We start from the raw sequence: 26,416 nt of genomic DNA on the forward strand, positions 1-26,416 counted from the left end.
GAGAAACCACAATATCCTGAGACAGAGATCCATTATTACCCTAAGCGTGAGAGGAGTCAGGGGAAGAGACTACCAGAACCCCAAAATAGAGAGGGCTATGTGGAAGGGATGCTTGTCAGGAGCTGAGACTTTTAGCTGAGGGACATAGTCAATACCACACTTCTACAAGGACAAAAAGGAGGTGGGAGATAAATGCCTCATTCACTCTCCTCTCTCTCTCTCTCTCTCTCTCTCTCTCTCTCTCTCTCTCTCTCTCTCTCTCTCATCTCCTGGTAGGCAGATGGATGCAACTAGAAACTACAAAAAACAAGGTACAAATTAGGAAAGTATATTTGTTATATACATACCTGACATTGATGAAATCCATACAAGTCAGCCTCTGGGGCATAGAGTAGGGTGAAAAGGGTACAGAATTGATGGGGAGGGGCAAGTAGAAGCTATTCAATACAAATACCAAGTGTTGGAGAGGATGCGTGTTCCCAAGTTCAGTTGTTAATTACTTGTAGGAACTTAAATGAGTAGGCCATCTTGTAAAATATTTCGTTTTATCTTCTGTGGTTGAACATTTACATGCCCAGGAACTCCATTCCTAGGAATACACCCAAGATAAGTTCTTACACATGAACACCAGGAGACATATACAAGAATGTACATTGTTGCACTGCTCTCAACAGCCAAAACACAGAAATAACCCAGATGTCCATCAACTGGAGAAAGTGCTTTGTTCTCACAATGGAATTAATTATATAGCAGTCAAAATGAATGGCAATGTCACACAACAGTACAGAAAATCTAATGATAATGTTAGAAAAGATTCCAAAGATTACATATAATTAACCTTTTTATAAAGTAAAAAATAATTTAATAAAAATATACTTTTTAGCAAAACATATAAATGCAGTAAAACTACATAGAAGCAAAGCGAGGGACTAATAAACACAGGATTCAGGATGATATTTGCTCCATTTGGAGAGGAAGGGGTAAGGGTGAGGTTATATATAACAACATATAGGTTATTATCAAAGTTAAAGATAATATGCTGGGTGGTGGGTTCATGAGTACTATAACATTATTTAAAATAAATAACTTTGTTGATCAGTTTAGGACAAATTATGATGTTATGACAAATGACTCCAAAAGCCTAGGGACTTACAACAACAAGGAATTATTTCTCATATCCATGTCCATTGTAAGTTGGCAGCTGTTCTGTTCCATACCACCTTTATTCCAGGACCTAGGTTGAAGAAGCAGCACTTACACAGAACATAAAAGTCTTGTGGCAGAGGGAAAAAAGAGATGGTGAAACCATTCAACAGCTCTTAAAGCTTCTGCTTTGAACTGGCTATGTCACTTTTATACATTGCCATGCCTGATATCAATGGATAGGAAATATAATCTTGATATTATTTTATAATATCAAAATCTAGTACACTAACCAGCTAAGTAACCTAATGTAGAAGTGCTGTTATTTATATCACTTATATGCACCTGAGGGGCACCTGGCTGGCTCAGTCAGTGGAGTATCCAACTCCTGATCTTGGCTTTGTGAGTTCAAGCCCCACATTGAGTGCAGAGATTACTTAAAATAAAATCTTTAAAAAAAAAAAAAGCCAAAACCCTATGTGCACCTGAGGTAAAAGAATCAAACAAAACCCAGCAAAACCAAAGATCAAGTTAGGAGGCATGGATCAGGTACCTATATTTCTTTTCAATAGAATTGCATTACATATAATTCTCAAGTCCAAATGATGTCCTAAAACTTGACTTAATGACCTCAAAAAGAAGCAGCTCTGAAAAAAAAAAAAAACAAGCATAATCACATACTTCCTAAGCCTATGATTAAGATATAATATCTGTAAAGTCAGAAGTTTCAGATGAAATTCTGATGCAAGAGTACTGTTAGTTGTCCTATGATTTTCAAAGGATAAATTGGAAGTCTCCATTTCTATATGGACTATACCCCAAGAATTACTAGGAAGGGTTTGCAGGGTTTTGCTAAAGTAAGAAGAATGGGTACATGCTTTATTTAATCATGTTATATCAAACTTTCCCTTTGCATTGAATGTATTGGGTCTCAAAGTTTGCCTAAAAGCAACCTAGATTTTGGCTAGCTTGTGAGAAAATTTGATTATTTTGAGGCCTGTAGACCAGGGGAAACGGGCCAGATCTCTAATCAGAAAGAATCCCATGTCTTTCCTAAAAATTGCCACTGGGCCTAGTGAAAAGTCCTTTCACGAGGAGTTAAATGAGGACTGAGTATGCTGAACCACGTGGAGGTTCAGAGGTTCAGAACCATGTGGAGGGCAGAGGCCAAGATCCTTGGTGTAGAAGACTATTTCCAGTTCAGAAGTGTGAGAATGAAGAAGACAAAACAGAAGGAAGAGAGGAAATGAAGGAAGGGCAGTGCTATTTTAAGACCAAAATAAACTTTCAGGACTTATGAAGCCTTCAGCACACTTAAAATCAAATGCAATAAAAAGCGCAGCCTACATCAAAATTATTTTTATATATCTACATAAAACACTATTGAGAATCAAACTGACCAAATTGATTTTTAGAGACACTGGATTATAAATGTTAATTTTCCTATTGTAGTTCTCGTATCTTAAAGCCTATACGTAGGTCTGAAATATTTGTAGGCCCTTGATTAGTCCACAGGTGTCAGGCTGTTTGCCCGTCATTACTTTTTCCCTTTTCTCTACCCTGACTCATGTCTCTAAAACTTCCCCACCCATTTATTTAATGACTGAAGGGTTTTTTCTTTCTCTTTTTTATTTTTATTCATTTTTAATTTATTTTAATGTTTATTCATTTTTGAGAGAGACAGAGTGTGAGTGGGGGAGGGGCAGAGAGAGAGGGAGACACAGAATCCGAAGCAGGCTCCAGGCTCTGAGCTGTCAACGCAGAGCCCGACACGGGGCTCGAACCCACGAACTGTGAGATCATGACCTGAGCTGAAGTTGGACACTTAACCGACTGAGCCACCCAGGCGCCCCTCTCTTTCCCTTTTTAAAAATTAGAGTATAATTTACATATGGTAAAATATAAAAATCTTAAGTATACATCATATGGATATAATTGCGTATTTACTATCCAGATCAAGAAATAGAATATTTCCATCCCCTCAGAAAGTTCCCAGGGATTCTTCCCAGACAATAACCATCCTCTTCTGAGATAATCATTCTTCTGACTTCCATTTCCATAGATTAGTTTTGCTTATTTCAAAACTTTATATAAGTGGAATTAGACATTGTCTTTGGTATCTGGCTTCATTTGCTTAGATACTTAACAGACTTAATTGCTTAACCAACTGTGTGATCAATCCATCCATGAATCTGTGAATTCATGGATAAATCCATCCATGACTCCATCCATGTGGCAGCAGTTTCTTTTTATTGCTGAGTAAGCATACCATAATTTGTTTATCCAATCACCTGTTGATGAATAATTGGGTTGTTTCAGGTTTGGGACTATTACAAATAAAGCTGCCATGAACATTTGTATACAAGTCTTTGTATAGATCTACGTTTTCATTTGTCTTGGATACATACCTAGCAGTGGATTGGGTGGATCCTATAGAATGTATATGTTTATGAAAGTTCTTAATTTTTGACACTGTTAATTCAGTGTCAGTAGTTTCATTTTTCTTAGCTTGGCAAGCCATGGAAAGTTAGCCACTGATGTATACCGATAACTTTGTATACCAACAAATACAGATTCACATCAGCTGCACTGGCAGCTGCTTGGGTCAGAGTGCCAGCATCAAAGCCAAGGCAAAGCTTCAGCAGCTGTTTCTGGAGCATAACTAATGACTGTTTTAGTGTTCCCAAATAACCAGCTGCTATATCTCCTCTAACTAAATTTAACAACTGAAAGCATCATGAGCAACCATTTTATGTAATGCTCCCAATATAGTCTCTGTTAAATGAGCTTGGTAGAGAGCTATGCTATGACTGGTGCCCACTCCAAAGTTGTTTCTTACCATTGATGATCCCTCTGCATGTATTAGAGAGGCTTAAGTAACATACAAATTTGTGGTATTAGCCTCAACCATTGTGAAATTTTACTTTCTTGTTGCATGTTGGATAATAACTTTCTAAGATGTGGTGGTCTAATGTGCAAGTGTGATCTCTGCTACGTCTGGGAGTTGCTTGAAGGGACAAATATTGAGAGGGTAGAGAGTAAACCGTAAGTGTTATCTAAAATGTGGGGCACTGGAACTGATCTGATCTTTATATTTAATTTTTTTTAACATTTATTTATTTATTTTTCAAAAGATAGAACATGAGCAGGGGAGGGGCAGAGAGAGAGGGAGTCACAGAATCTGAGGCAGGCTCCAGCCTCTGAGCTGTCAGCACTGAGCCTTACATGGGACTTGAATTCACAAACCGCAAGATCATGACCTGAGCTGAACTCCAGTGCTTAACCCACTGAGCCACACAGGCACCCTGGAACTGATCTGATCGTTAAATCAAAATGATAAAGTGAAGGTAGTTACAAATGATAGATGAGTTTGCAGCCAGTAAGGCATGTCCCACAGGATGACTAATGCCCTCATGTTAGAGGTGGAAGAGGGGCACCTCTGAATAAAAGATATTATCTTTTGCAGTTTCTTAGACACTGGTCTGATCTTTACTATATGGCCAAGATGGGACAAACAAGTGCTACAGGAGGGAGATTACAGCCAGCCTCGAAAATTTTTAAAATGATTTATTTTGAGAGCCTGAGCGGGGGCGGGGGGGGGGGGGGGGGGGGCAGAGGATCCAAAGCAGGGTCCATGCTGACAGCAGTGAGCCTGATGTGGGGCTTGAACTCACAAACTGTGAGACATGACCTGAGCCCAAGTCGGATGTTCAACCCACTGAGCCACCCAGGTGCCCCAGCCTTGAAATTTTCATTAAGGATGTAAATACGATCTTATTTTCTTGGGAGTCTTTGGTCATATTAATTACAATACAGAAAGCCACATAGCTATTTCTTCAAAGACCAGGTAAATATCCCATCACATCATTTGTTTTTTAGACAAATTGTGGTTAAATACAAAGGTTTTTTTTTTTTTCTTTCTTTCTTTCTTTTTTAAAATCTGCAATCTGGACTGCCCTCCGGACCGCAAGGGCCGGAGGTGGGGCTCGATGCCTGGCGTCTGCTGCCTGCACTGGCCTCAGGTAACCGCAGCCCCCACCCCCGGCCCCTCGCCCCGCTCTATAAGTGGCCCGCCCCGGACACTGGGCCATGGGGCGCGCCCGCTGTCCCCCGCGATGGAGCCGGCCGAGGGGTGCCACCTGGACGCGTTCGCCTACCTGGAGTGCGCGCTGGGCTTGCTGGGCTCGGTGCAGCTGATGCGCTGGGCGTACGGGAGCTGTGCGTCCCCGCGCCCCACCTACCAGCTGCCGCAGCGCCTGCGCCACGCGCCCAACCGCATCCTCCTGGCCACCTTACTCATCCACTACGCGCAACGGGGCTTGTTTTTTTCCCGTTTCTGATCCGAGGAGAAAAGCCGATGCTCCTATACGTATGTACGTTGGCGTTCGTGTTGTGTATCTGTAACGGCTGTTTGCAAAGCAGATACTTGAGTCAGTATGCGGTGTATGCTGATGACTGGGTCACTGATCCCCGATTTCTAGTAGGTTTCTGCTTGTGGTTAATAGGCATGCTGATGAACATCCATTCAGACCATATCCTGAGGAATCTCCGGAAACCAGGGGAGACAATATAAAATACCAAGGGGAGGCACTCTCTTTACCTTTTTACTCTCCCGAGCACAGCAGTGTCACCAGTGGTTCCTTGAGAAATTTGAAGATTATCCAAAATTCAGGAAAATTATAATCCCGTTTTTATTGTAAGTTTATTGTCAGCGGGATGGTCTTTGACTTGAAGCATTTTAGTGATGTGTCTCTAGGGACTACATAAATGAATTACTCTTCTGTCATTTTCCTGCTACTTCATCGTTTTCAAGATTTGCTCTAGGAGTGTTTTCCTGATAAATATGTAAGCTGCCTAATACCAAGCTAATAACGGGCTGCACACTGGGTCGAGAATCTGCAACTCTGGGTCATTACAGGTGACCATTTCTCTGATTTTGGAGTCTCCTCTTTTGGCTGTGTACAGCTAAGTGTGCACAAGATCAGGATTACAAGCCATTTCTGATGGCCTCTGTGGACTGAAACGTGTCACCGCCCCTTGTACTACCCATTCCAACCACCATTTCAAGGCCAAAGGTGATGTTGCCCCCTCCCCTGATAAAGGCAGGGCTGTCTCCGTCGTCCCTCTCACTCCACTGGGTCAATGAGGCCAGGGGCACCTGCAGGGTCGTCACAGCCCCAGGGAAATGCCCAGGCTCTCACTGTGGGTGCTGTGCAGCGGAGAACTTGGGGGCAGAGAAAGGAGACGCAAGGGGCCCAGCTGAGGCCCAGACAAGAGGCCTCTGGCACCTGTGGCAGCCTGGCTCCCCAGGTGACTCCACTCAGAGCAGGGTGCTGGGTGCCTTCATGTAAGGGGTAAGGTGCTCTGTCCTCCACTGAGAGGACTTCTTGGAGGCCCTGGTGGGAGCAGGGAGCCCCTTATGCTGATCACCACAAGGCATCAGTAGTCTGTGGTTAAGATGATTTTTTCTTCCTTCCAGGTAGAACTAGCAAGTTGTAAGGCACTTTTTTCTCAGTACCCTCAGTATTCCAAAACAATATCTGGAAACAGAATGTCTTACTCTAGATGCACTTGAGAGGTCCACGGAGATAAATCACAGGAATAAAATTCACCATGTATTGTCAGATATGTAAAAGAAATCTCCAACTAGAAGGCTGTTAAATCTCTGGGCTGCTCTGTGAAGCTCTGATGGGACACGTGGTGGAGGTCCCCTTCTGGCCAGGGACAGCACTGCCTCGGTGGCCACCACAACTGCAGAGCCAGAAACTGCAGGAGCAGGGGAAGAAAGGAGGAGACTGTTCACTCTCATCTGCTGACCTGTAGGTCCAGAGCACGAGCAGCCCCTGGCTCCCTGTGGGCTCTGCGCAGCCCCTTCCTGGCTGACCTTCCTAGCCACGGTGTCCCTCTCTCACGCGGTTTTATGTAGAAGCCATGTGCTCATTGTTAGTGATTTGTAGAGTCTCGTTTGGTTTCAGAATTGCACAGCAAATGCTCCCGATGCAGCTATGCTTCATTTTAACTGGGAACAGAATGTTTTTGAAAAGAAATTTTGTTATTCAATGAACTTCATTCCTTTTTCTGACCCTTTTCCAATTACTTGAAAACACGAAGCAATAAATATTTTGGATCTCCTCGGGAAAACTCAAAAGTCTGAACAAGTCACGATGGATTTGGGCTGCTGTGTTCTGGAAAGAGCACCCAGCTGGGAAAAGGATGGCAGTCTGAGAGCTGGAGAAGCTCACTGTGATTTTTACTCCTTTATATGAACCGCCTGCATGAAGGAACGCTTGGGTTAACTCAGGCTTTGATGTGTGGTTACTGCTTTCACCCACCCACACTGGGTGGATGGTTAATAGGAACAAATCCTCTTCTATCTTGTCTCCCTGCCCTCCCTCCATTTCCTAAAAACTGTCACTTAGCAAATTGTCATCAATTACTGTGTTAATCCTAATAAGGAGATTAATAAATTTACTTCAATCCAAAAAATAAAATAAAATCTGCAATCTGTTATGAACCCAGACTTTTGGAAAATATAATAAATATAAATTGCTTGAAAAAAAGAAAAAAGATATACAAAACACAAGCTCCAGGATATCAGCCTTTTATTTGGAATTTTTGCATCTATGATCACAAATGTTAAAATAATTAAACAAGGATGCCATTAGACTGAGATAGTTCTAATGCCTTGGTAGCTTACCAAAGCAAATCAAAACCTAACCCAAAAATCAATGCACCCCTATCAGAGAAAATAAAATTTAAGAACAACCTATAACAAACAGCCAAGTTAGTTTTACCAAACAAGGCAACTGCTTATGCTATATCTAACCAGATAATTTCCTTGCTGTGTTTCAGTGTTTTCTCTTTTTTCTTTTCTTTTTTTTTTTAATGTTTATTTAATTTTGAGAGAGACAGAGCATGAGTGGGGAAGCAGCAGAGAGAGAGGGAGACATAGAATCTGAAGCAGGCTCCAGGCTCTGAGCTGTTAGCACAGAGCCCGATTCAGGGTTTGAACCCATGAACTGTGAGATCATGACCTGAGCCGAAGTTGGACGTTTAACCAACTGAGCCACCCAGGCGCTCCTCAGTGTCTTTTCTATAAAAAGACCTCTCCAGGGGCACCTGGGTGGCTCAGTCAGTTGAGCGTCCGACATCGGCTCAGGTCATGATCTCACGGTCTGTGAGTTCAAGCCCCGCGTCGGGCTCTGTGCTGACAGCTCAGAGCCTGGAGCCCATTTCAGATTCTGTGTCTCCCTCTCTCTGACCCTCCCCCTTTCATGCTCTGTCTCTCTCTGTTTAATAAATAAAACATTAAAAAAATTAAAAACAAAAAGACCTCTCCACTAGCTCCTGTTGGTAGAGTACTCCTAACACTTTCAGTCTGATGCTGCCTAATGGAAACTCAAACTCTTGAAAATTTAGTGCCTCAGTTTATCTTTTAACCCAAGTGAAACTAATCAATATTTTTATTTTGGTCTGTCTAATTAGAGAGTATTCTCTAAAACTAGAGAGTATTCCATCTTTTTCTGGCATCTGAATAAAGTGAAAAATCATTCAAAAAGTAGTTAAAACTCAGCTATAGCCATCTGGAACCTTTTAACAGTATAGTTTTAAGACATATTTACATTTAATATGGCGATTCTGTTCAGGCTTTCTACTTCTTAGCAGAAATTAGTAATTTCAATTTCACTGCAAAATGTACAATGACCTCTACTGTGGTTATGGAGTTGCTCATAACAGCCTCAAAATTCTTTTAAATTCTATATCTATGGTTTAACCTTTCTCCTTTCTAATGTTCTTCTTCTAATTTGTTTCATTTTGTTATCATTTATCAATATTGTGTCTCGTGTATCTTTTAGAACCAAACTCTACATTTTAAAAATCTGACCAACTTTTTTGTTTTCTAGTTCATCAATTTCAGAATCTATACTTACTCATTTTATATTTAACAAAATTGAATAAGTAATGTTTCATAAGGACAAGATAATGGCGAAAATATAAGGGAATACTTCTAATGTTTGTTTATTTTTGAGGGGGGGGGAGGGGCAGAGAGAGAGGGAGACACAGAATCCGAAGCAGGCTCCAGGCTCTGTGCTGACAGCTGTCAGCAGAGATCCCGATGCAGGGCGGAACCCATGAACAGCGAGTTTATGACCTGAGCGGAAGTCAGACGCCTCACCATTTGAGCCACCCAGGCGCCCCATAAGGGAATACTTTTAAAAGAAAAAAATTACAATTACACATCCTAACAATTAACTACTGTTAACAAATGTTAGTGTAACTTTCCAAAGACTTAGGACCCAAGTGCATTTCTACCTGTATTTATGTACTTATAACAAGCTTGAAAACACTAATATACGGCATATAGAGTTCAGTACTAGTATTCAATGATTTCTACTCCGGACTTACGCTTCAACCTCCTGGTGGCCCTTCTCTGCCCCCACCCCCCCGTCCTGAGTTCAAGACTGTCACCTTTCATTCAAGGTCTCCTCCGCCACATTCCCAAACCCGTTAGGCCGGGACTACATTTCCCAGACGTCCCGAGGATCCGCCGCTCCCGGTGCCCCTGAGGCCCCGCCGGAATTGGGTTGAAGAGCCCGGACACCTGGCTTCTGGGTAACGGCAGTACTGACGGAGGGAGGAGTGCGCTTTCTGGTGGTGCCCGGGACGGGGGAATGAATTCTCAGCCGAAACTTGAGCACTTAAACGCACCTGAGCACTCTTACCAGGAGGGATCGTGGGACGGGCTGAACCCACATCCGGGAGGATTCCTAGTTAGTGGCGTGTCGGGGAGTCATCTACTCAGGATCCCGCTCTCAGAGCACGGCTCCTTGTGGAGAGTACTCTGGACTGTCTGCTTCCCGGCTTTTAACTACAGTTCTTAAGAGACCTCTGGGCATATCCCAGTTTGGAGCGAGGACTGCTGCAGACGGGTTAACTTTGGGGACTGACCCTTCCCCTGGCTGGGGGGCTACACTTCCCAGAAGCCTCCTCGGTCCACAGCCCTTCCCCCACCCAACAGCAGCCACCTTATTGCTGCTTGGACCTGTCGGTGCGCTGAGGTCCTTAGAAGATGCTAGGTGAGGCTGGGCTGTCAGTACTGGCCTTCACTGAAGGCTAGGAACACGACGCGACACTGGGCGAAGACTGTTGTGCCGGTCAGCCTCCAGCTGAATTTTTCCTCCCCTGGACTACATTTTCCTGGGGGCTCCGCGGCATATTCCACTTCCGGCCGAAGTTGGCTTGGCCGGTGGTGAGTTGGCGGGAGTTCGGGTGTAAAGGGTCGGGGCGTTGCGGGTCGGCTGTGTCACCAGTTTGGGGCGGATTCTAGCAGACTGGAATGTGAGGACCCCGGAAAAGTGGATGCTGAGGGGCTCCGGGGCGGGGCCATGGTGTGTCTGGAGTCTAACAAACGGGTGGCCGTTGGGCATTTCTAGGCTGTGTCCTCCCGCTTGAAAAGTAAAGACGTAGCGGAGGTTGGGGAATGTCGAGGCCTCTAGTCTTCACTCGGGGGAGGGAGGTATCAGCAGCGCATCGGCACAGGGTGTGGGAGTGGTATCATGCTGGCTCTGAAGCTGGCTGGCGGTTTCTCGAGGTCAGAGGTGTCGCTGCTGTGTGACCTTCTGCCTGCACGGAAAGTCTGTGCGATACTCTCCCGAAGTGGTTTGTGAGCCCGACGTCCTTTGCTCGGCGACCAGTGCCCCTGGAGCAGTGGTTAGTACATTAAGCGAGGCTTTCTAAGGCCCAGTGGGAGAGCCCCACATGGCCGGCTGCCTCTCGGACTCTGTCTACGGAGCCTGGAAGAGCTCAGTCTCCTGTGGAGGAAGGAGGCCACAGTCTGGGGTTCTCTCCCAGGACTCCCGTCTGGGCCCCTAAGGTCGCCTGCTTTCTGTGATGATAAGAGTGGGGATGGGGTTACAGCCTTCTTTGGCTTTGGGCTCACTCTCCGTGCCTGGAGTGGGGCCAGGGTTTGCTCTGATTTGGCCTCGTCTGGGCTCCAGAAAGGGTCTGTTGTCTCATAGTTTATTAACCACTGTCCATCTTTTTCATTTTCTAGGAGTCCAGAAGAGGAGAGAAAAGCCGCTGTACATCACAAGGCATGGCAGAGGTAAGTTGTATTTGGCACTCTCTTCTTGGAAAGGGCTTCTTGGTTTACAGAACAATATCCTATTTCAGGATTCTATCCAAAAAATTTACAGTAGTGATTTGAAAAAAAAAAAAAAGGGCAAGCGAGAAGGAAACCAAATTTATGGAGCAGTTTTCCTAAACCAGGTAAGAGTCTAACCCAGGACTGTCTGTTTTGCATACATTGTCTCATCCATCTAGAATTTCCATTTCCCTGAATTTTATCCATTCCCAGAATAGTTGTGACAGATGTGCCTCTCTGCTTTGGCAGAGAAGTTAAAGAACAGAATGAGGTTACTCACTTCAGTCTCACTAATTTCTTTGTTGTCCGCTTCAGGGTCACATGCTTCCAAATTTCTAACAGCCTGAAGTCCTGCCTGCCTGCATCAGCTCTATGTACTTTTTTCTCCAAGATAGAAATAACCTAATTGCTCTCTTTCTAATGATTAAAGTAAAATAGGGTTCTTAAAAACATTTCAAAACTTGAGAACATTTCAGAAAGTTTGTCAACCATGGTCCCACCATGTAGAGATAGAATTAATATTTTCAAATTTTGTCTGTACAAAAGTGTAGGTTTGTAATTTTGTTTTCAGAATGGGATCATGCTAGTGACAAAAGCAACTAACTTAACTGATTGTTAAGCCACTTACAGTTTGAAGTTTTTTACGTGTGTTGTCTTGTTGAATCCACATTAACAACTCCATGAGATATTCTGTAATCCATTTTTTTTTCCCCCTTCACATTTTAAATTCTCTGAATTTGGACTGGTTTCACAATTCCTGGCCAGTCATAGTTTCACTGGTGGAATTTTTTTTCTTTCCTGGTGTATAAAGTAATGGTGGCTTTACAACCAGTGGCATCTCAGAATTGATGAAATATGGAATTACTCTAAGTTGACAGATGAGGAAATAGATTCTATTAAGTCACTTCAAATTACACATTTAACAAATTATACAACTGGGATCCCTCTACTTTTACCCACTTGTCAAAGGTCATTATCTTCTTTGGTTTATGTTGAATATATGTTAAGTATTTCTCTGTCATTTATAAGTTGTTTTAGAAGTTTTTTCACAGTTAATCTATTCTGTATGTGTTTTAGATTCAGAGTTTTCAAAAAATGTTTTCTTCTTTTATGTCATGGCCTTCCCTAATACAAATATAGAAAAGTCATTCATATTTTTCTAAAGTACTTTGTCTTTTGCCCAATTTAATCTTTTTTTTTTTAAGTTTATTTATTTATTTTGAGAGCTTGAGCAGGGGAGGGGCAGAGAGAGAGAGAGAGGGGGGGGTGGTGGGAGAGGGAATCCCAAGTAGGCTCTATGCTGTTAGCACAGAGCCCAATGGAGGGCTCAAACTCACAAATTGTGAGATCATGACCTGAGCCAAAATCAGGAGTTGGACACTTAACTGACTGACCATCCAGGCACCACCACCCCCCAAACTATTTAATGTATAAGCACCTGGTGTGAGATATGACCAGCAAATGTTGGTTGTAAAATTTCTAATATTTCTAATATTTAAATTTTGTCTAGAAATAACCTAATAACCTAATTCCTCTCTTCCTGTGGCTTTGGAGTAGCCAGTTTTAAAGAATGGCAGTATTTGTAGTATGTTCAGGTTTTTTCTTTGGATGTGTCTGAGTGTGGCTTTTCATTCTGGCCAATCAGTTCTCAAGGATTCCTTTCTCTTGAGAGACTAATAAAATACGCTTTATTTTTTTTTAAATGTTTTTAAATATTTAGAGAGAGACCGTGTAAGTGGAGGAGCGGCAGAGAGAGGGAGAGAAAGAATCCCAAGCAGGCTCTGCACTGCCAGCGAGAGCCTGACATGGGGCTTAATCCCACGAACTCTGAGATCATGACCTGAGCTGATATTAAGAGTCCGACACTTAACTCACTGAGCCATCCAGGTGCCCCTAAATACTCTTTCTCTTCTGGATTAATCTGTTTCTTCCTTTCTCTGACTTTTCTTCTGAATTCTGTGAGAATTTGGTGAGTTTGTCTTCCCCTTTTCATCCTGGCCAGAACCCTCCTCAGATTCTCAGAGGAGAAACTACATCCTCCCTATCCATTCTTAGCACATTTTGGTAAGGAAGGAACTCCAGCTCCCCTTGCGTTACAACCCTGGACATCTGTCCATTTCTCCCTTCATTTCCTCCTCAGAGTGGTGGATTGTCCTTTCTCTGTATTAATGAGAAGCTATGCACTGTTAAAAAGAGTAGAGTCTTATCCTGTTTTTGCACTTTACTAGCTTTGTGACCATGGGCTTCCTCATAACATCCTGTATATAAAGTGGTCATTAAATAAGGTTTGGAGAATGTGATAGTAATGGAAATTCAACTGAATTTGCACTGAAACTGGCAACCTGGAGTTCTCCCAACTCCTACCTCCTGGTCCCAAATCCCATTGCTTCTGTCTGTTTCCTGTTTCTTGTTGTCATGCCTTATAACCTCACACCACTGTCTGCATCCCAGATCAGACTTTTGTGTAGGGAGAATAGTGCATTGTCTTCCTAATTGGACTACCTGGCTCTACTTTTACTCCTTGCCAATAAAATAGTCCAGGCATGTCATTTCCTTTATTCAGTAAATCCCTGTTACTTTCAGGACAAAGCTATACTTTTATACATTTCATTATACATTTACTGTAAAGCACATTCTATGTTTATTGGAGCACCAATCCTAGTATTGGAGAAGGCGGTTTAATCTTGGCAGGGATGATCTGTCATCTAAGACCTTTCTGTCGTGGCCCCTTTGGATTTCTCCAGTATCACTTCTGTCTACCCCTTTCCCAGAATACCTCACCAGTTATCCCAGTGAACTGTCTTCTCTTCAGACATACAGGCTATATTCCTTTCTCTACAGCTTACCCTGTTCACTCTACTTGGAATGCTGTTCAGGGGTGCCTGGGTGACTCAGTTGTTAAGTGTCCAACTCTTGACTTTGGCTCCAGTCATATCTCACAGTCATGAGCTCAAGCTGCACTTTGGGCTCTGCAGCTGGGAGTGGAGCCTGCTTAAGATGCTTAAGATTCTCCCTACCCCCACCTCCCCTGCTCACTTGTTCACTCTTTCTCTTGCTCTCTCCTCGAGAAAAAAAGAAAAGAAAAGGAATGCTGTTCAGTTTGTTTTTGCTTGTTGGAATCCTCTGTTTCCACCACCACCCCCGCCCCGCCCCGGGCCCCAATTAATCTTCTATATGTTACATGAAACTTTCACATACCCTTTAACCTAAGTAAGTCACTATTTCATTTTCCATAGCAAGATTCATCTACTTGTAATTAGATGTAATTTATCCTGCTTAGAACCCCCTCAGCTATGAGAACAAGTCAAAATGTCTCATGATCTGATCCTTCTTAACTTCGTTACTCTGTTCCCTTTGTCACTCGACTCTAGCTATTCCCATAATGCACAGTGCTATCTCTTGCCTCCATGGCACAAGAAACACAAGAGGGGGCATATCCCATACCACCACTTTCTCTGGATTCTGTGAAGCCTGCTTCAGTCTCTTGATTATGCTTGGTAACTGAGTGACTGTGCTGACATTCCCCTATGCTGTGTCTGTTGTAGTTCTTTCCATGCTGTATTATAATTGACATTTTAAAACTGATTTTATTAAATATTGAGTGTGGAAAATGTATAATGTATGACAAATATCTGAACACCCATATTTAAAAAGTAGAATGTTAATTATTAAAACCCCCATGAGTCATCCCAGTCCAGTCTCTATAGGTAACTTCTGAATTTTTTTTTTCATTCCCTTACTTTTCTTTACAGTTAAACATATGTGTTTGTTTTTATTTTAAATTTGATATAAATAAAATCATACAGTTTGGAATCTTCTGTGATTTCATTACCTGTCTCTTAGTGTATATTCAGGAGATTCATTTATGTTGTGAATTTACTGTGTAGCCATCCATTGTATAAATACATCTTTTTCTTTTATATTACAAACACTACTCCTGTGAACGTTTTTGAACTTGTCTCTTGTGTCATGTGCAAGAATTTCTCTGGGCATATAACTAACAGTAGAATTCTTTCTTGGGTCCATGTTAGTAGACGCTTCTCAATTGTTTTTCAGTGTTTATACCTGTTTTTAAACCCTGTTACCTCATATTCTCACCACTACTTGATATTGTTAGACTTTTAAGTTTTTACCTATTTGGTGGGTATGAATTGATACATTATTCTGATTTTAAACTTGCATATTTGGGCACTAAATAAGGTTGAACCCCCTCCCCCCCGCCCCCGGCCCTTTTATGGTTTCTCTTTTCTAAAGTTCTATTTCGCGTCGTTTTCTAATGCTTCCATTGAGTTTTGTGTTTCCAGTTTTTTGTTCCTTTTGGTGCATTGTAGGTTATTTCTTAAATATTGTAGATTGACATTGTCATCCTTTGTCAGTTATGTGTGCTAAACATACTTTCAATATGTGGCTTCTAACATTAAGTGGCAGTAGAAATTCTCAATTGTAATGCCATCATATTTAACACTGTTTTCCTTTCGTTTACTAACTTATTTATGTCTTGTTTACGAAATCTCTTTTCCTTGGGGCGCCTGGGTGGCTCAGTTGGTTAAGCGTCCGACTTCAGCTAAGGTCATGATCTCACGGTTCATGAGTTTGAGCCCCACATAGGGCTCTGTGTTGACATCTCAGAGCCTGGAGCCAGTTTCAGATTCTGTGTCTCCCTCTCTGTCTGTCCCTCTGCCACTTGCTCTCTTGTCTCTCTTTCAAAAATAAACATTAAAAAATTTTAAAAAATAAATAAATCTCTTTTCCTCTGTGAGTAAAGGTACTCTCCCATGTTTTCTATGAATGATATTGTTTTGCCTTTTGTGTTTCAGTCTTTAATTCAATTGGGATTGATTTTAGGATATGGTATATGGTAGGGGTCCAGTTTCATTTTTTCCATTTGGATAACTAACATCCCAACATCATTTATTTGAAAGGCCATCACAGAGGATTAGGCAAACTGCACAGTCTCAGGGAACAGGCCCTACAAGGTTGCCCTCACTTCAGACCTTACCTCTAAGGTTGAGAGTCCCTAGGACCACCCTCATTTCAGACCAACTGGCTGTAAATTCAGGGTTTCTCACAACCATCCTCAGGTTCAATAATTCACTAGAAAGATTCCTAGAACTCCCTGAAAGTTACCATATTCATAGGCACATTTATTACAGGGAAAGAATATGTTAAAATCAGCCCAAGGGATAAGATGAATAGGGTAGAATCTGGGAGGGTTCGAGACTTGAAGTTTACCTTCCCAGTATCAGTATGTGGCAATATGCAGAGTATGGGCAACCAGGAAAGTTCACCCAAGCTTCAGTATCCAGAGTTTTTATTTGCCTAGAGATTGAGCTGATACCACATGGCCCAAGCTCTGAATACATGGTTGGTCTTTAAGGCATGGCCAGCCCCACCCTGAGCCATCTCATCAGCATAATCTTACACTGTGGTCTAAGGGGCCCACCATAAATAACAAAGACACCCTTGTCACTTGGGAAATTCCGAGTGTTTACAAGTTACATCCCATGAGCCAAAGGCAACACCTCTCTTTGGAGGCCAAATTTCTTTCTTTCTTTTTTAATTTTATTTATTTATTTATTTATTTATTTATTTATTTATTTGAGAGAGAACTCATGCACAAGTGGGGGAAAGGCAGAGAGAAGGGGAGTGTAGAGCTGATAGGGGACTCCATCTAACCACTGATCATGAAGAGATCATGACCTGAGCCAAAATCAAGGGTCACATGCTGCTTAACTGACTGAACCATTCGGGTGCCCCTGGAGGTCAAATTTACTATAGTCATCCTTTCCCCTCTGTACTTCATTGGCAGTTCTGTCAAAATTGAGTTTCCATGTATATGAATTGGCTGTTCTGTCCTTTCTGGCCCACTGCTCTGTTTGTCTTTCCCTAGTGTTTTCTTTCTCTGCACCAAAACCACATTGTCTTAATTAAGACAGCTTTATAGTAATGTTTGATATTTGTTAAGTCATGTTCCTCTACAATAGTTTTGTTTGCTGGGAGTCTAAGCGATTTTTTGGCCTTTGGCTTCTTCATATAAATTTTAGAATTGGCTGATTAAGTTTTATAGAAATCCAGTTGTGATAGGGGTACCTTGATAACTCGGTTAAGTGTCTGACTCTTGGTTTTGGCTCAGGTCATGATCTCACAGTTCATGAGTTCGAGCCCTGCATTGGGCTCCATACTGCCAGTACAGAGCCTGTTTGGGATTCTCTCTCTCCTTCTCTCTCTGCCCCACCCCTCTCACTCAAAATAAATAAATAAACCTAAAAAAAAAAAATTCCAGTTGGGATATCAATTTGTACTGCATTGACTCTGATCAGTTTGGGGAAGATTGCTGTTTAACTTTTTTAAATGTTTTTGTTTTGAGGGAGAGAGAGAGAAACAGTGTGAGTGGCGGAGGGCCAGAGAGAGAGAGGGAGATACAGAATCCAAAGCAGGCTCCAGGCTTTGAGCTGACAGCACAGAGCCCAACACAGGGCTGGAACCCACGAGCTATGAGATCATGACCTGAGCTGAAGTTGGAAGCTTAGCTGACTGAGCCACCCAAATGCCCCTAGTTTTGTTTAGTGGTTAACTTAGAAATTTTGGGCACATATTGGGGTACCTGGGTGACTTAGGAAATCATCTGACATAAAGATGTTATTTAGTTGTTTTTTTTTTTTAACTTTTTCCCTAAAGTTTTTTTGTTTTTTTTTTTTATTTTTTTTTTCAACGTTTATTTATTTTTGGGACAGAGAGAGACAGAGCATGAACGGGGGAGGGGCAGAGAGAGAGGGAGACACAGAATCGGAAACAGGCTCCAGGCTCTGAGCCATCAGCCCAGAGCCTGACGCGGGGCTCGAACTCACGGACCGCGAGATCGTGACCTGGCTGAAGTCGGACGCTCAACCGACTGCGCCACCCAGGCGCCCCCCTAAAGTTTTTTATTTAGAGAGAGAACGAGCATGAGTATGTTGGGCGAGGGGCAGAGAAAGAGGCAGAGAGAGAATCCCAAGCAGGGCTCAATCTCACAAACTGTGAGATCATGGCCTGAGCTGCAGATTAAGAATTGGACACTTAGTCACCTGAGCCACCCAGACGCCCCTTATTTTTTTAATTATAAGTAGGCCCACACCCAACATGGGTCTTGAACTCAGGGCCCTGAGATCAAGAGTCAACAAGCTCTACCAACTAAGCCAGTCAGGTACCACAAGATGTTTTTTAGACACTGGTAAGTTAAGATATGTTAAAATTTATTATTTTTTAATTTCTTTTTAATTTTTTTATTAAAAAAATTTTTTTTAATGTTCATTTATTTGAGAGAGACAGAGAACAAGCAGGGGAGGGGCAGAGAGAGAGGGAGACACAGAATCCAAAGCAGGCTCCAGACTCTGAGCTGTCAGCACAGAGCCCGACACAGGGTTGCAACCCATGAGCTGTGAGATCATGACCTGAGCTGAAGTCGGGATCTTAACCTACTGAGTCACCCAGGCGCCCCTAGTTTTCTTTAGTGATTACCATAGAAATTTTAACATTGGGGTGCTTGGGTGGCTTAGTTGGTTAAGCATCTGACATAAAGATGCTGAATAGTATAAGGAACTAAGCTCTTCCAACTGATTAAATTATTTATATTGTCAAATGTTTTAATTCTATCCCCCCTTTTTTAAATTTTTTATTTTTTTGAGTGAGCAAGCATGCAAGGGAGAAGGGTAGAGGGAGGGAGAGGGAGAGAGGAAGAATCCTAAGCAGCTCAGTGTGGAGCCAGACATAGGGCTTGATCCCATGATGCTGGGATCGTGACCTGAGCCGAAATCAAGAGTCAAATGCTCAACCGACTGAACCACCCAGGCGTCCCTACCCTTTGTTTAATCCCTACGTTTTTCTTATTTTCTATATTTGAATGTTAGTTTAGGTTGTCCACATGTTTGCCACTTTGTTTGTTCACTGTTTTTATGTCTTAAAACTTCTACCTTGGAATCACTTTCCTTCAGATGGAAGTACATATTTTAATGAATTTCTGGAGGGTTTGGTTTTTGGTTTTTTGAAAATGTTTTGATTTGCTCCCATTGTGAAAGATAATTTTTCTTTCAGGTGAGATAGTCTGCTGTCTTCTGGTTTATATTGTTGCTATTGAATAATCATTTGGTAATAAGACTGCTGTTCTTGGTAGATAATCTTTTATCTCAAATTGTTTCTCACATATTCTCTTTGTTTTTAATGCTCTGCAGTTTTGATATAATTGTCTGGGGTTTCTTTTTATTCTCCTTGAGACTCTTTGGGCTTCTGAATAATGCTTGCATTTGCTAGTTTTGAAAATTTCTTAGCCTTAAGAAATTTGTTGTTGTTGTTGTTTTAAATAAGCTCTATGCCCAACGTGAGGCTTGAATTTACAACCCCGAGATCAAGGGTTGCATTCTCTACCAACTAAGCAACCCAGGTGCCCCCTTTAGGTCTTCAATTACTGCCTTTTCTCAGTACTTTCTACTTTTTCCTTCTACAACTCTGGTTAGATACCTATTAAACCTCTCACTTATCTTCTTGGAATATCTTATACTTTCCTACGTTGTCTTTCTTGATAGCATTCTGCACAATCTCTTTTCATATCTTTTAGTCCAGTAATTTTCTTTTCAGAGATATTTATTCTAGCCATAATATGACTTAATTTTAAATATTAGGGTTTTTTTTTTTTGTTCCAGAAGTACTTTTTCCTTTTAAATCTACCTGTCATTTTGTGGTTTTGTTTCTCACTATCTTACCTCCTTTCTGTAATATACCTGTCATTATCTATGTAATATATGAATCTTTGCAGGTGTGATACTTTCCCCCTAACATTTTTATTACAGAAAGTTTGTAATGGAAATTTACAACAATTGCATGACTGATTTTCCTGACTCTCTGATCCTGGAAATAGCCCTCTTTGCATGTTTTCTTTTTATTTAGTTTTGTATTTAGGTGAAATTCACATAACATACAATTATCCATTTTATAGTATACAGTTTAGTGGTACTTAGTGTATTCACAGTATTATGCTGTTTTATTATTTTTGACATTTGGGTCATTTTCCTTGGAATTCTACTTAGGGATTCTGAAGGCCTGGTTGAAGATTGTTCTCTAGGCCAGGTCTGTGTTTGCTTCTGCCAAGAGCACTGCCAAACCAAAGCCACCTTAAAGTAGGTTTATAGATGGCATGTTTTATAGAGTCACCTTAGTAATGTGCATGTGAGCCACACAGCTGTGGGAAGGCTGACTTGTGGTTATAGTTCCTCGGGAAAATGTTTTTTCTTTTCTTTTCTTTTCTTTTCTTTTCTTTTCTTTTCTTTTCTTTTCTTTTCCTTTCTTTTCTTTTTTTTTAATTTTTTTTTTAATTTTTTTTTCAACTTTTTTAATTTATTTTTGGGACAGAGAGAGACAGAGCATGAACGGGGGAGGGGCAGAGAGAGAGGGAGACACAGAATCAGAAACAGGCTCCAGGCTCCGAGCCATCAGCCCAGAGCCTGACGCGGGGCTCGAACTCACAGACCGCGAGATCGTGACCTGGCTGAAGTCGGACGCTTAACCGACTGCGCCACCCAGGCGCCCCTTTTCCTTTCTTTTCTATGTCAGGATCCAAGTCAGGCCATTTTCTTTGCAGTACTCAAGAATGGGAGTGTTGCTTCTACTTTTTCTTATTTTGAGGGCATGATCCTAGAGTTCCCAGGACTTTGCAGTGCAGAACCTTTTAGACTTCCATCTTGACCAGCTATAGGCTTGGTCTCCTCTCCCCCCATTCTTTGAGTGTCAAAGCTCATGGTCATCTGGGCTCAGCAGAGGTTCTCTGGTAAAATAAGTGTCAGTGGCTCAGCACACTCCTCTTGGTTCCCAGTTTGACTTGATTTTAGCTTCTGAAGATTACTTTCCTTCTTTACCAGATCATCACTGCATCCCAAAATGTTTTCAATATTCAGAACATTATTTTTCACCTGGTAATTTGATCATGATAACCAGTCTTCCACAGAGCTTGATGTCCTGTGATTGTCTCCTTTTTTCTGTTTTTCCTCCCTGATTCTGAGCTTTTTAAAGGCAGGTGCTGGGTCTAAATCATCATGTCCCCAAGTGCCCCCACTGAGCCGGAGTCATGGGGGATTTTGACATTTTTGGATAATGGAGTCTAGTTTATAGAACTGCTGCTTTCCTCCCTTTCCCGTCTACCTCTGATTTCCCTTCACAGAGTGTTGTGCTTTGTAGTGACAAACAGAGCAGACTAAGCATTTTCTGCTCCCCAAAGTGGAGAGCCCAGTTCAGGATTTTTTTTAAAGGATCTTCAGAAATCCCTGGCTGCATCTGTAACAGTCAGAAGTGGAAGACCATCATTTTCAGAGTTGGAGAAATCTAAATCTAGATTCAAAAGCCAGCAATGCTACCACTAACTGCAAGTTTGAGTAAATGACTTTACTTCTCTGAGCTAAAGTTTCCTTTGAATTAGGATTTGTGGGCCTCTCGTAAGGATTCATACATACAAGCACCATAAACTTAAAGTGCTTAATATGCAGTAATTGTACTTGAAATGACATGAACACTATCAGCAATAAGGCTATGGGTAGCAGTGAGAAAGGGTAATGTCAGGCAGGAACGCCATGGTGATCTTGGTTGGGAACCAGAATGTGTTGGCCACAAAGATTCTGAGAATTGTGGTTTCTTGTAAAGCCATTGCAACTTGCATCCAGGCGGTTGAGCTCTGCCAAGACTACTAAGGACCTGCTGATCCTGGTGGGTTGTCTGACTCAGTATTGGTGATTCTGGGCAAGGTCTTTGTGAAAAGAAGTTTCAGTTGGGGTTCTAAGAGCCCTAGTTCTGGGATGTGGGAACAAAGCTAAAGAGGTACCTAATACACTGAGCCTGTTAGGCCAGGGAGAGGCTGGAGATTTCTGTTGCAGAAACTGTTATCCAGGGTTGGGACTGTCCAAGTATTCAGTGCTCCTGGGCCTGGGGGCTCCATCCTGTCTTTAGGATGCACCCATGATTGAGGAGCTCAGTGTCTTCCAGGTTGTAGAACAAAGATCTGCCTGGGGCATGTCAGAACAGGCCCTTCTGAGTTCATATCTGCTGGGAAAGCTGTTTCCTTTAAACACATTATGTACAGTTGGATTCTCTGGGGTTCTGGAAGGCAAGGTTTTGTTTTTCTTCCTCAAATCAAGAAAGGCAGACTTTGTGTGTGTGTGTGTGTGTGTGTGTGTGTGTGTGTGTGTGTGAGAGAGAGAGAGAGAGAGAGAGAGAGAGAGAGAGAGAGAGAGAGAGAGAGAAGAGCTGTCACTAGCAGGAAGATTAGAACAGGAGAGGGGAGGAAAATTTATTCTCTGTCTTTGAGGACTCTGAAGTCAGTCCCGTGACTCAGGACCTCTTTTGCTTCTTCCTCCGTTGCCTTCTTAAGTTATGCATTTCTCGGGGCACCTGGGTGGCACAGTCGGTTAAGCGTCCGACTTCAGCCAGGTCACGATCTTGTGGTCCGTGAGTTCGAGCCCCGCATCAGGCTCTGGGCTGATGGCTCAGAGCCTGGAGCCTGTTTCCGATTCTGTGTCTCCCTCTCTCTCTGCCCCTCCCCCGTTCATGCTCTGTCTCTCTCTGTCCCAAAAATAAATAAACGTTGAAAAAGAAAATTTTAAGTTATGCATTTCTGTAGGATCAACCTGAGAAACAAATGATCTGTTTTTACAACCCTAAAGCTATTATTTATGTGAATTGCTGTTTCTCCCCTCCTTCATTGAATGCATTTTCATTTTAAAAGATTTGAGCAGTGGATTTCTTTTTCCTGAAACTTAGTGCTTTCCTGAGCCCCTCCAAAGAACTTACTTGTTATCCATTCCAGTGAGTGATGCTACCAAAGGCTGCTGTCCCATAAGTGTTCCTCTGTTTTACGGGTGTTTCAATATTCATTCCGCAAACCACTTAGCATTCCTTATGTGCATATCCTTTCACCAGGAATACTGATGGAGTAGAAATCCTTGCTGAAAATATTATACCTTCCTTGTTAAAGTGGGCTTTTCATGAAGTGGTTAAGTAGGAACCCATGCTGCAAACTCGATTTTCTAATTAGACAAGAAGGTAATTGATGTTGATTTGTTACAGTATTTTCCCAAATCTGTAACTCTCTGAGATTTAATTTTAAGACTGGGGTTATGATAGAGATATGATAGATTTAGTGTATGGAGTTACGTGATATTCCAAGAAGTCTGTGCCATGTAGACACCAATAAGTCAGTCCATTTTGAACTTACGTAGCGTATGCTCATCTTGGGTTGTTTCATTCTGAGTCTGGATCTTCCTCCATTAGTTCTGGCAGATCAGGAACAAGGAAAGTATAGGAACAGTACAACCAGATGTATAAATTGTTGAGAAGTAAAGACTCATACTGCAAAAGAACTTTAGAGAACTTACGCAGCCTAGTACCCCACAGTGAGAACACTGAATGTATAAGATGGGTTGTCATATAGCCAGTAAAAATGATGTCTATTTTAGAATTTTTCGTGACATGGAAAAGTGATTAGGTTTTAATATTCTGGCATTTTTATGAACGTGAGTTTTTAAGAAATTATTAAATCACCAAGTTATATTCAAATCCTACTTTCAGAAATATACATTTTTAAAATTTTATTTATTTTGAGAGAGCGCAAGGGAGGGGCAGAGAAAGAGGGAGAGAAAGAATCCCAAGCAGGCTTCACGCTGTCAGTGCAGAGCCCCACGTGGGACTGGAACTCACGAATCATGAGATCATGACCGGAGCCAAAATCAAGAGTCGGACACTTAACTGACCTAAATTGAGTGCTTAACCAGGTGCTCCAGGAAATAGAAATTTTATAAAATATTTTTGAATGATTCAGACTTTTAAAAAGTATTTCTTTATTGGGAGAAGGAGAATACTGGGGAAGGAGATAGTCACAAGTGTCATGTGGTGAACACAGTGTGCCGTGTATTTGTATGTGTATATGGTTTAATTGGGAAACACCAGTCGTATGAACTTTGGTTATTCCCAAACCTGGGGAGTTAATGGAAGGAGATCGTGTCAAGAGGTTACTTATGTAGTTACAGTCATGGTCAAGCATGATGTATGCACCAAGAATGGTGTATGCTCTGATCACTCTTGTTTCCACACTGAACCACCTGTATTAAAGGGCCCAGCACAGCCTGTTACCTTACTAATGTTGTCACCTTACTAAATTTCTTTTTCCATTTTTTAAATTCCATTGTAAAGATTTTGTCCATTATTTTCACAAATAGTGTATTTATCTGTGGTTTCAGGGCTTCAAGTTTAAAGATGTGGCCATTTACTTCTCTCAAAAGGAGTGGGAATGCTTGCACCCTTCTCAGAAGGGTTTGTACCGAGATGTAATGTTGGAGAATTATAACAACCTGATCTCACTGGGTAAGTTTTTGAGCCCCCTAAAATTCAGAATTGGACTTCTGGAATTTTATGTTCTCTCAAGAATTTCTCATGAGTGCTTTTCACATTGCCTGGCTGAATTGATGATTCTTGCTTCACAAGGAAAGGATTATCCCATATGAAGTTAGAAATTGGCTGCTCCGTTGGACAACTTTTATCTTTTTTGTACCTGTGACTTATACCCCTTTTGTTGACTCTTAACCTATTTACTCTTCCTTGAAAATCATGTACTGATTTTAATTCCAGTACACGCCTAACATAACTTTGTCGTTCCCCCCCCCCCCAACCTTTTTTTTTTGAGCAGGACTTTCTGATTCTAAGCCAAATGTGATCTCCTTATTGGAGCAGGGGAAGGAGCCCTGGATGGTTAAGAGTAAGGAAACAAAAGAATGGTGCCCAGGTGAGTAATAGTGACTCCTATTGGGAAGACTGTGGCAGGTGGTCACCTAGGGAGCCTATGAGAAGGCATCACATCTGAGTTATTAGTAGGAAAGCTCACTGAAAAGGCCTGAGATCTGGAGAAGGAAGGATGTTTCAGCACAAAGCCTCAAATTTTCACTCCAGTTATCACTGTTGCTACCCTTCCTCATATTTGCCTCTGATTAAAGTGTACTGTTCAGTGGTTTTTTAGTATATTCAGAGTTTGCACCTGTGACAACAGTCTAATTTTAGAACCTTTCATCACCCCAAAATGAAACCCCATACCCATAAGCAATCAATCCCCACACCCAGCCCTCACCCTTTATTTCTGTAAGGTTGGTTGTGATATCCCTCTTTTATTCCTGATATCAGTATTAGTCTTTCTTTTTTAGCTAGAGCTAAAAGTTTGCCAGTTTTGTTGATCTTTTTCAAAGAACCAGCTTAAAGTTACGTTGATTTCCCTATTTTTCTTCTGTTGTTTTGTTCATTTACACTCTAATCGCTATTATTATCTTCCTTCTGGTATCTTTGGGTTTGCTTGACTCTGTCTAGTTCCAAAATCTGATTTGAGATATTTCTTGTTTTTTGTTTTTTAATATAGGCATATAAGCTGCAAATTTCCCTTTAGGATATGTTTTAACTGTATCCCATAAGATTTGGTATATTAAGTTTTCCTTTCACCCAACTTGAAAGTATTTTCTAATTTCTCTTGTGATTTCTTCTTTGACCCTTTGGTTATTTAAAAGTGTGTTTTCTGTTTCCTTGTTGATCTTCTGGCTAGTTGAGCTATCCATTATTGAAAGTAGAGCACTGAAGTCCTCAGTTTGTTGAATTGTCTGGTTTTTTCTTCAGTTCTGTTTTTGCTTCATGTATTTTGGGCCTCTGTTATTAGACATACATACTTATAACTGTTACCATTTCTTTTTAGCTTTTTATTTCAAAATAATTTAAGACTCAGAAGGAATTACAAAAATACTACAGAGAGTTCCCTTGTACCCTTCACCCAGCTTTCCCTAATGATAACATCTTACCTAATCTTAGTACACTGTCAAAACCAGGAAATTGATGTTGGCACAATAGTAGTAACAAAACTATAGATAGACCTAATTCAGAATTCACTGATGTTCACATACACTCATTTTTTGATTTTAATTTTTATTATTCTTTTAGGTTACTGTGATTTTATGATGTGTATATTTATATAACCACTACCACAATTGGGATACAGAAACCTCAGCATTTTAAATATTTTTAAAAACATTTTTTAATGTTTGTTTATTTTTGAGAGAGAGAGAGACAGAGCATGAGCGGGGGAGG

At 41.5% G+C, this 26,416-nt stretch overlaps 1 protein-coding gene and 1 long non-coding RNA gene across 2 annotated transcripts in view; one reads left to right on the top strand and one right to left on the bottom strand.

Moving 5' to 3' along the window:
* Positions 1-26,416, top strand: part of ZNF793 (zinc finger protein 793) — a 154,214-nt gene that overhangs the window by 118,423 nt on the left and 9,375 nt on the right. The gene's annotated exons all lie outside the window — the stretch shown is intronic.
* On the bottom strand, positions 308-2,840 carry LOC101083637. The gene is made up of 2 exons (XR_002738550.2): positions 1,154-2,840; positions 308-589 (listed from the first exon to the last, which is right to left on the bottom strand). It is a non-coding gene; the product is annotated as an uncharacterized LOC101083637 (long non-coding RNA).

The sequence above is a fragment of the Felis catus genome, chromosome E2 (assembly GCF_018350175.1).
Source record: "Felis catus isolate Fca126 chromosome E2, F.catus_Fca126_mat1.0, whole genome shotgun sequence".
NCBI classification, from domain to species: Eukaryota; Metazoa; Chordata; class Mammalia; order Carnivora; family Felidae; genus Felis; species Felis catus.